The sequence below is a fragment of the Lissotriton vulgaris genome, chromosome 11 (assembly GCF_964263255.1).
Source record: "Lissotriton vulgaris chromosome 11, aLisVul1.2, whole genome shotgun sequence".
In the NCBI taxonomy this organism is placed as follows: domain Eukaryota; kingdom Metazoa; phylum Chordata; class Amphibia; order Caudata; family Salamandridae; genus Lissotriton; species Lissotriton vulgaris.
In genome coordinates this window covers 134,980,986-134,991,937 of record NC_141699.1, presented here as the reverse complement: position 1 = coordinate 134,991,937, position 10,952 = coordinate 134,980,986, and positions in this window count along the sequence as shown.

Here is a 10,952-nt window from a genome sequence, read left to right as displayed (position 1 = left end):
AAGTTGACGGATCCGAGCTACAACGCGGCCATCACGGTCGCGAGCTTGGCTCCTCCCCCAGATTTACTATTTTTAACTCCATATCTACTTGCCTTTAACACGTTGGTAGTTTATATGTATATTTTGGTAGTCTGATACTAAAACCATATTATTATGGTATAACACCCTATCTTCTGTACTGCAGAGCATAGTCATGCCACTGAGTCTACAGTGCCATGCACAAAATAAAAGAACTAGCTTTCTATGCACATGGAGGGAAAAGGGTCTGATTTAGAATAGGGCAATTATGAGAAATCCTCCGAAAAGCAACAGATTACCCATTCATACCTCCTGTGGCATAAACCCTTATTTAGAGGTCCATAAATGGTGAAGGTTTCCTTGGTTGCAATCCCTCTGGTTCCACCGAGATCTGTAGGAAACTTTATGAAAACAAGCATTTACAATGCAACGGTCTCGCCTTCGGAAAAGTTAGAGCTATTGGCACTGTAAATGACAAACTTTTTATTTATGTGTTGGTTTTGAAAACAGATAAATAAATGGCATTGTCATTTACAATCCCAATAGCTTAATCTCTCGCAAATACGAGACCTATTGCATTTGCACCACACCCACAGAGCCACACACACACACACACAGAGATATACACACTCACACACACAGAGCCACACACACAAACAGAGAGCCACACACACACACACACACAGAGCCACACACACACACATACACGTGTTACCATCCTTGTGGGGACTATGTGTGAACACCTGCCTTGTGGAGACTCACCTTTCCCAATGGTTTAAAAATATGGAAATAACAGAAATATGTTAAGAAAAAATTCATAATAAAGGATCCTGCTTCAAATTTGCAAATATATTGTTTTTTAATCGCGCGCACAGAACCATCATTGTGGGGACTTGAACATGTGTTACCATCCTTGTGGGGACTTACTCAATAATTGTCATTTGTGATTGAATGCCTTCATAAACACGTGGCTAAATGTTATTTTTCAATGCTGTACTTACATTACATGATTGTTTGTTCATATATAAATAGCTCATTGTGTCCTAGGAGCACAAGAACTGTGATGATCATGAATTTCTCAGCAGCAGCCTATTGCATATGAAGTCCCTGGAAATGGATTTACAAATATTTTGTCTATTTCTGATTGCTCACGAACATTCAGGAATAGGGAAACACACTGTTAAGATAATTTAGAGGCCACACATCCTGCAATGTGGTCTGTTAGGAAAGGCAAGTTGAAATTCCCTAGGCCCTTTTCATCAACCTTACCATGTAAGCCCCAAAATATATGGTATGTTATTATAGTAATGTTCTACAGCTGACCGAAGAGTATGCGATGATAATCATTTTTAAGCCACTGCAGAGATAGAGCGTGATTATATTAAAATTGTGTTTCAATGTAGTCACTCCCAAATTCCTATGGGGATGGTGCGTGATTATATTTATGTTCAAGTCCCACATAGATAATGTGTGGGTATACTAATACTTAAGTCTCCAACTAGATTGTGTTTGATGCTAGTTATGTTTTAGTCACATGAGATAGTTTTTCATTATAGCGATGCCCAGACTCTCGCTCAGATAGGATGTGATTTTAGACATGTTTAAATCCTACAAAACAGTGTCTGATTATAATCTAGTTTGGTTATAGTCCGATTCAGGCCCCTACAAATAATGTACAATGACAGTCATGCTGCAGTTCATGCTAATATAGTGTGTTATTCAAGAAGTGCCCAGGTCCCCATAGAGATAGTGTGTGATTATTGGCATGTTCAAGTCCCCGCAAAGATAGTGTGTGATCATTGGCATGTTCAAGTCCCCGCAAAGATAGTGTGTGATTATTATCTTGTTCTAGTCCCCGCAGAGATAGTGTGTGATTATTGTCATTTTCAAGTCCCCGCAAAGATAGTGTGTGATTATTGGCATGTTCAAGTCCCCGCAAAGATAGTGTGTGATTATTATCTTGTTCAAGTCCCCGCAGAGATAGTGTGTGATTATTGTCATTTTCAAGTCCCCGCAAAGATAGTGTGTGATTATTGGCATGTTCAAGTCCCCGCAAAGATAGTGTGTGATTATTGGCATGTTCAAGTCCCTGCAAAGATAGTGCGTGATTATTGCCATGTTCAAGTCCCCGCAAAGATAGTGTGTGATTATTGGCATGTTCAAGTCCCCGCAAAGATAGTGTGTGAATATTGTCTTGTTCAAGTCCCCGCAGAGATAGTGTGTGATTGTCATTTTCAAATCCCCACAGAAATAGCATGTGAATAATGTCAGGTTCAGGTTCTTGCAGAGTGAGTGTGTCATAATTATATTCAAGTACCCACATAAAAAGTGTTATAATAGTCATATGCAAGTCCCTGTAGAGATATGGTACGATGGTAGTCATACTGATGTTTATGTGGAAATAGTGTGTCAGTACATTAATGCTCAGGTCCCCACAAATAAAGCGTTTAATTATAGTCACTCTTAAGTCCATATTGAGATAGTGTGTGGTTATATTCATGTTCAAGGTCCCTCAAATATATTTTGTGATTATAGTTATGTTCACATGCCACATAGATAGTGATTGTTCATAGTTCTGTTCAAGTCCCCACATAGAGAGTGTTATGATCGTAATGTTCAAGTTCCCAGAGAGTTGGTTTATTATAATACTCATGTCCCTGTAGTGATAGTATGTTATTATAGTTATAACAAGTTGCCTGCACGGATAGTGGGGTATTATAGTCTTGCTCAAGTCCTGCAGGGATTGTTGTGTTGTACGATCATAGTGAAGCCTAGGCCCGCATAAAGATAGTGTGTGATGATTGGGATGTCCACACCCCCACAACAATACTGACTGAGGACCTGCAGCGCACGTGTGAGACAACAGTCAAGCACAAGTCTCTCTATGGAATTATTTTTTTGACAGACACAATCATATCCCTGCCGGGATAGTGTGTGAAGACAATAATGTTAAAGTTCCCACAAAGCTATAGTGTGATTAAATTGATGGCCAGGTCCCAACAGTGTGTGATTATAGACATGGCAAGGTCACTAGTGAGATAGTATATGATGATAGCCATGTTTGATTCCTCAAGAAGATAGTCTGTAATGGATTATATTGATGCCCAGATGCCCATAGATAGTTTTTGAATGTAGGGATGCCCGGTTCCCCACAGGGACAGTGTGTGAGTATGGGGATATCTACTTCCTCACTAAGATAGTGTTGGAGAAGGGTGTTACCAGATTTCCCACAGAGAAAGTGTGTCAATATAGGCAGGCGCAGTGCCCTGCAAGGATAGCATGTGATTGGTAATATTGATGCCCAGGGCCAAACAAAGATAGTGTTTGATTATTGTGATCGCCAGGTCCCCACAGAGATAATGTGTGATTTATAGGTGTGCCCAGGTACCTACAGAGATAGTGTGTGATTATAGGGATTCACAGGTTCCCACAGAGATAGTGTGTGAATATATTCATGGTCAGGTTTTCACAGAGATAGTATGTGATTATAGGGAAGCCAGGTCCCCACAGAGATAGTGTGTGATTATAGTAATGTTCAAGTCCCTACAGATATTGTGGGTGATAATAGCGATACCCAGGTCCCCTCAGAGATAGTGTGTGAATATAGGGACACCCAGGTCCCCACAGAGATAGTGTGTGATTATAGGGATGATCAGGTCTCCACAGAGACAATGTGTGATTATAGAGATGGCCAGGTTTCCAGAGAGATAGTATGTGATTATGTGTCCCCACACAGATAGTATGTGATTATAGGGATGCCAGGTCGCCACAGAGATAGTGTGTGATTATATTGATGGTAAGGTTTCTACACAGATAGTATTTGATCATAGGAAAGCCAGGTCCCCACAGAGATAGAGTATGAATGTAGTAATGTTCAAGTCCCCACAGATATTGTGTGTGATAATAGGGATACCCAGGTCTCCACAGAGATAGTGTGTGATTATATGTCCCAACACAGATAGTGTGTGATTATAGGGATGCCCAGGTCCCAACACAGATAGTGTGTGATTATAGGGATGCCCAAGTCCCAACACGGATAGTGTGTGATTATAGGGAAGCCAGGTCCCCACAGAGATAGTGTGTGATTATAGTAATGTGTAAGTCCTCACAGATATTGTGTGTGATAATAGGGATGCCCAGGTCCCCACAGAGACAGTCTATGCTTATAGGGCTGCTCAGGTCCCCAGCGAGACGGTGTATGATTATAGGGGTGCCAAGATCCCCACCTGCTAGAGTGTGACCGTAGTCAAATTCAAGTCTCCACAATAATGTGTGCAATGATGCCATGTTAAAGATACCGAACAGATTATATTAGTCTGGTGGACTAGTACACTCATGTATTCACTTGAAGGATCAGTGTTTGACCTCCCACTCACAGTTTGACTCCTGGTGTTTCCACTCAGCTCAACTTATAATTACTTGAGATAACTATAACTGGTGAATGCAGTGTATTTTTTAGTTTAAAATGGCATGTTTTAACTGTAAATATTTAAGCAATTCTTGTTGGTAAATCATGCTTTGACGGACAGACAGGATAAGAGAGATAGGGAATTGTTAGGTAGGTTAGAAAGAGTTGAGATGGTTGAGATGGTACGGGATGTTAGGGTAGGTGACTGGGAATGTTGGGAAGTGAGCTGTTAGATGGAGAGGAACTTTATGGGAGTAGGTGGAAAAAATTGTATGATTATATGAAAGGGAGTGGAAAGTAATATTTGAAGGATGGGAAGGTGGGTTACTGCAGCACCCTCAAAATAAGTAAGCCGGGGGTCAAACGATGAATAAGGCATAGAGATGCCTTTAAATGCTGTTTTTGTCTTGTCTCATTTATTCTGTATTAAAAGACTGAGGGGCATTGAGCAGTTTGCAGGAGGATACCAGTGTGGAGGAGGTACTCAGGATGTACAATAGACTGAAGTGATAAGATAGAGGGTGGATACAGAGGCCAGAGTGGTAAGACTGGTGTTCAGGAGCATAAGATCTTCTTGGAAAATGGACGCGTAGTGTGCACATTTTGATGAGATTGCAGAGCTTCTCTTTGACAATAGAGATTTTTAGTTTCAGTGGCTGTTCTATTACATGTTACTCTGGTAGTCAGTTTTCCTTATAGGGGTCATAGGAAGGTGGGAGGTGTCAATCTAACAATTAACAGGCATTTACAAAACTTTGGGGCCTTCTGAGGTACTAAATGAGCAACCTAATGGAAAGCAACAATTCCAGGGGTATTTGAGGTTCTCCTAAAAGTGGCATAGGCATAATCTACAGGCATTGAAGGGTTAAGTGGGCCAAAAGTAATTAACATCAATTGGGGTCACCTATCAGTAGAGTAGGCACAGATCTGGCTTTTTTCTTTTAGGAACCCTTGTTCAGTTGCCACCTACAATTTGGCCCCACCCACCAACCCCTTACATGAATCACAGATCCCCACATTGCATTCTCAGCTGGTTGTGTCTCAGCACAAGATTCCTTACTGCTCGTCACATTTCCCTGTTGGTCCGCAGTCAGTCTTTTGGGCAACATGAATGGATTTGCATCAGTTCCTACCAGCTGCCCTGCTTGACTAACACTGATGCTACATTAACTGATTGCATTTGGATGCAATCATAGCACATATGCAGCTAAGTGCTAGGCATGGGTGAAATGTAAATTATGCAACACATTTCTTATAACTTCAGGTATTTCATGTTACTCTTGTTAATGCAAAATTCCAGTAAATACACCTTTATGCCTATAATGTCGCAATATTCGCTGCTAATCACAAATTGCGCAGTTTGAGTAAAATATTTGCAGTTAACATACAGGAACAGAATGTGAGCGACTGACATGAGGGACTTTGATAGGCATGCACCAGCCATTTGTGTGGGAAAAGAATCCATAAAATGTGCCCTAGTTATAGATAGGAATCCTTCACAAAATTCAAAAACATATTTTCATGAATGAGCATTTTTACATAAAGTTTTAAATATTATTTTCTGAATTGGACCTGCAGTCCCTTTTTCCAGAGTAGAGAAAATCAGTTAAAGTTGTGCAGCTACATTTTCCATTGGAAAAGAGAGTATCAATATGGGCACATGGCAAATATGTTACATGACACAAATATTGATTCAAAAAAATTATCTGACAAGAATAATGTGTCAAAAATATAATCACTACAAAAATATTGTGAAACAGTATATCGAAAGAAGAAGAACAGGTTATTAGTATGCAATATTGTTAATAAGGATATTATTGTAATTATTATACTTTACTTTAATATAGCTGTGATCATTATTTTTTAAGCAATTATGTATATGTACATAAATAGATACATTTTAGGTTTAAAGCATTTTATTGATACAAAGAAAACATAGGGAAAGGGAATAGGAGGTTAGGGTTACATACAGTGCAATAAAGAAAGAAGCGCAACTCCGGGGCATAGGCGAGGAATAGTTCTTAAGTCCAAAGGAGAAGCAATGATAAATGGCAAAAGAAAGTGCAACCCGTGCATCCCCTGTGCGCATATCCAACACCCCAATCGGAGCAGTGAAAGCCATTAGCAACCCTACGAAACACAGCCCAGTCCCCCTGCCCCCCCCCCTAGAAAGGAAACAATTCCCCAACTCCCCCCAACCCCCCCGTCCAATGGCCCATCGCTAGCAACATTCGCCCCAAGAAAACGCACCCCCCACCCCCAGGAACCCGACCCCCACTCATCCTACTCCGCCGGGACTACCGGTGGCGTCAACCTAAGAAGCCTGAGGTACCTTGGGCAGGTGAGCTTCCTGAATTCGGTGGACAGCAGCGCAAGGAAGGGTTGCCACAGCTCCTCAAATTGATCTCTCTCCCCCGCCACTGTGAGCGACAGTTTCTCCATCCCTAACACATGCCATAGCCTATGCAACCAGCCCGTAATGGAGGGGACAGTGGCTGTGCGCCAGTGGATAAGGATGTTCTGGACCGCAGATCCCAGCGCGATTGCAATCTGCCTACCCCTGCGGGACTTCAGCGGATACATCAGATCATTGGGAAGGCCCAGCAAGACATACGCCGGGAAGCGTGGCAGCTCGATGGCAAAGTGCTTATCCACCTCATCCAAAACCTCCTTCCAATAGGCAGTCAGCACGGGGCAATCCCAGAGAATGTGTGAGAGGGTACCCACCTTCCCGCAGCCCCGCCAGCACCCCTTGTCGGTGTGTCTATGCATCTCATACAATCTCTCCGGGGTATAGTACCAGTATGTGGACACCTTGGTGAAAGTCTCCGTAAGGCCAGTATGGTACGCTGAGTGCCGTGCCCGGTATGCTATCTTATCCCATTCCTTGTGGCTAAGTGTCCTACCCAATTCCCTGTGCCATCGCTCCCTCCCTGGGTTGTAATAGTGAAACGGTGGGGGCTGCAGATACTTGTATAGATCGGAAATCAGTTTAGCATCGGAGGTCCGAGTCACCAGCCACCGCTCATACGGTGTAATTTGACGAGCAGCGGAGTCTCGCACCTGGGGCTGGAGGGCCCAATGCCGAACCTGCATATAGCGCAGTCTATCCAGCTCCGTCAGGCCGAAGTCCTGCCGAAGTTGCTGAAAAGGAATCCCGCCTTCTGGCCCGTAGAGCTGGAAGAGCACTCTGCAACCCGCGGTGGTCCAATGGTAAAAAGCCCCCGGCTCCATCCCCGGGGAGAAATCCGGGTTGCCCACTATGGGCGTGAACGGCGAAGGGAAGGTGGTAAGGCCCCGAACCTCGCAGACCGCATCCCACACCCTCAGGGGGACCCGCGTGACAAAAGAAGCGTAGAGGTTAGGGGGACGGTGCGCGCGGCGCAAAAACGGAACCTCCTGCAGGGTGCGGCCCGCCACCGCCTGATCTTGAAAAAGCCAGTGCTTGTCGGACTCCCACCTGCTCCATTCCACTAAGTATCGTAGCTGCGCCGCTTGAAAGTATTTACGGAGGTCCGGGATACCAAGCCCCCCCGCCTCCGGGGCAAGCGTGGAGAGGACCCTCTTCATCCGCGGCTTGCGGCCTTGCCAGACAAAGCGGGAGATGTCTGCCTGAGTCTGTCGAATCCAGCCCACCGGGGGCTGGAGAGGCAGAGCACGAAAAAGATACAATATCTGGGGCAGCACTGTCATCTTAACCACCGCGATTCGTCCCAGCCAGGACAGCAGGCCCTTACTCCAGCGGCCGAGCTCCTCCTTGATCTTCCTGCCGAGGGAAGCGTGATTAGCCGCCACCATCTCCGATAACATAGGAGCTAGGAGAATCCCTAAGTATGGCACCATGGACGAGGACCATTGCATGGGGAAGAGGCGCTGAAGGCCCCTCCTAGTATCCACAGACAAAGACACGTCCAGGGCCGCCGACTTGCTCATGTTCATTTTGAAGCCGGCCACTCGTACAAAGGTGTCCAGCTCCTGCACGCAAGCGGGCAGTGATCTCCTAGGGTCGTCCAAAGTCAGCAGGACATCGTCCGCATAAAGGCTGACTGTGTGGACATACTGGCCCATTTTAACCCCGATAGCATTCGGGTTGTTGCGGATCCTCTGGGCAAACGGCTCCATATAGAGGGCAAACAGGAGCGGCGAGAGGGGGCAACCCTGCCTCGTGCCGCGTTCGATGGCGAAGCCGCGAGAGCTGCATCCATTGACTCGCACTGACGCCGAAGGATGTTTATAGCAGTTGAATACCATAGTGCGGAATTTATCACCGATTCCCAGTTTCCTGAGAACCAGTTCGAGATATGGCCAGTGAACCCTATCGAAGGCCTTCTCCGCATCAACTGACAGCAGCATTCGCTCCCCCGGGATCCTCGAGGCTTTCTCCAGAACATGCACCGCCCGCTTGGTATTGTCGACCGTCTGCCTTCCGGGTACAAAGCCAGCCTGGTCCGCTTCCACCAGACCGGGGAGATGCCGGGCCAGCCTGGACGCTAGAATCCCCGTATACAGCTTGAGGTCAACATTTAGGAGCGAGATGGGTCTATACGAACCGCATAAGGCCCGGTCCTTCCCAGGTTTCGGAATCACCGAGACCGTCGCATTTAGGAGATCCGGTGGGATGGCTCCCGGGTCGGAGAAGGAATTATACAATCGAGCCAGCACAGGGGCCACAACCAGGCAAAAGGTCTTATAAAACAGGGACGTGTATCCGTCCGGGCCCGGGGCCTTACCATGCTTCAGTCGAGCTATAGCGGAAATCACCTCCACCACATGAATGTCCGGCTCCAGATACTCCGCTTGAGCGGGATCCAGCACCGGGAGGGTCACCGATTCAAAATAGTCTTCAGCGTCTCGCGGCGAGGAGGGCTCCCCAGCGTATAGCGACTCATAGAAGCTGCGGAAGGTTTCCGCCACCTCGGCGTCCCCGGAAACGGCCACCCCGTCCGCACCCACCAGTTCCTTCACTACACTACGCTGCTGTGCAACCCGGAGCCGATGTGCCAAAAGCTTGCCACATCTGTCTCCCCCTGTGTAATAGGTATGCCTCAAGCGCAAGGCAGCATATTCCGCTCTATCAAGGTCCAGCACCGACAGGAGCTTCCTCGCAGCCTTCAGCTGCCTCCACACCCTTGGAGCCCCCGTACGGCGGTGGACCTGTTCAAGCTCCCGAACCTGAACAGTCAGTTCATCCCTCTTCCGCTGTCGTTCCTTATTTTCGGCCGAGGAGATGGAGATGAACTCCCCCCGGAGGACTGCCTTCAATGCTGCCCATTGTGTTGCTTGGGAAGTATTGGTGTTGCTATTGTGAGTCTGATAGTCTTGTATTACCTCCTCAATGCGCTTCACTACCGACTTTTTGTGTAAGAGTGTATCTCTGAGGCGCCACATCCCCCGAGAGGGGGAGGACGCCGGCCCCACGAACTCACCAGCAACCGGTGCATGGTCAGACAAAGTCAGGACCCCAATGTCCGCCGCCGTGGCGGCGGCACGCACAGGACCGCTAACAAGGAGGTAATCCAATCGAGAGTAAGTGCGGTGTGCATGCGAAAAATAAGAGTAGTCCCTATCCGTGGGATGCATAGAGCGCCAAAGGTCGTGTAGGTCCATGTCTGCAATCCGGTCCTTCACAGCCTGGGAAAATTCTCCTGTCTGCGGGGAACGCTGCGCCGACCTATCTAAAACAGAGTCAAAGACAATATTAAGGTCCCCCCTAAGATGACATGCCGGTCGGGAGAGGCAGTGACGTCCACCAGCACAGAATCCAAGAAGCGCTCCTGGTGATCATTTGGGCTATAAACAGAGCCAACTGTGAACGCCATGCCTCCCAAGCGCAGGCGATATGCAAGAAGCCTCCCCTTCTGCTCAGCATACTTATACAATACTTCCCCCTTAAAGGAGCGCGCTATAAGGATGGCCACCCCCGCAGTTTTGGTCGCTGCAGAAGAGAAAAACTGGGTGGGAAATTTCGCAGAGCGCAACCTGTGGCAGTCCCGGGACAGTAAGTGGGTCTCCTGCAAAAGGCAGATGTCAGCCTGCGTCCCCTCTAGCAAAGACAAAATCGCCCTGCGCTTCACGGGGTTATTCAGTCCCTTAACATTAAGGGTCACTACCTTCAGGGACGACATGCCTCCCAGGGGACAGGAACGCTATGTTGCAGGTGGGGAACCAGCGGGCGGGGCGCGCCGGGCCGCTGCGCGGGATAGGCCAAAGGAGGCCAAGCATGGGCATGGACAACATCGGACGGGACTTCCCCAACTCTGAAACAACCCCTAACCCCCCCCCCGAAAAACACTCATGGCAACCAGCCAAATACCAACGTAAACACCCCATTGTCCCAGGCAAGCCCCAAAACGGGCAAGTCCGTAGAAAAATAGAAAAGTGGACGTTCAGCCACTCACCTCCGTCCGCTCCCTCCCGACCCCCCCCAGCCCCGAACCAGGCATCGAAGAAGCTGAGAACATCTCCCCCCGGAGTGAGTTTAGACCGTCATGGCCACGCCGTTGGAGTCGGCCAAGTCCCTGGCTGC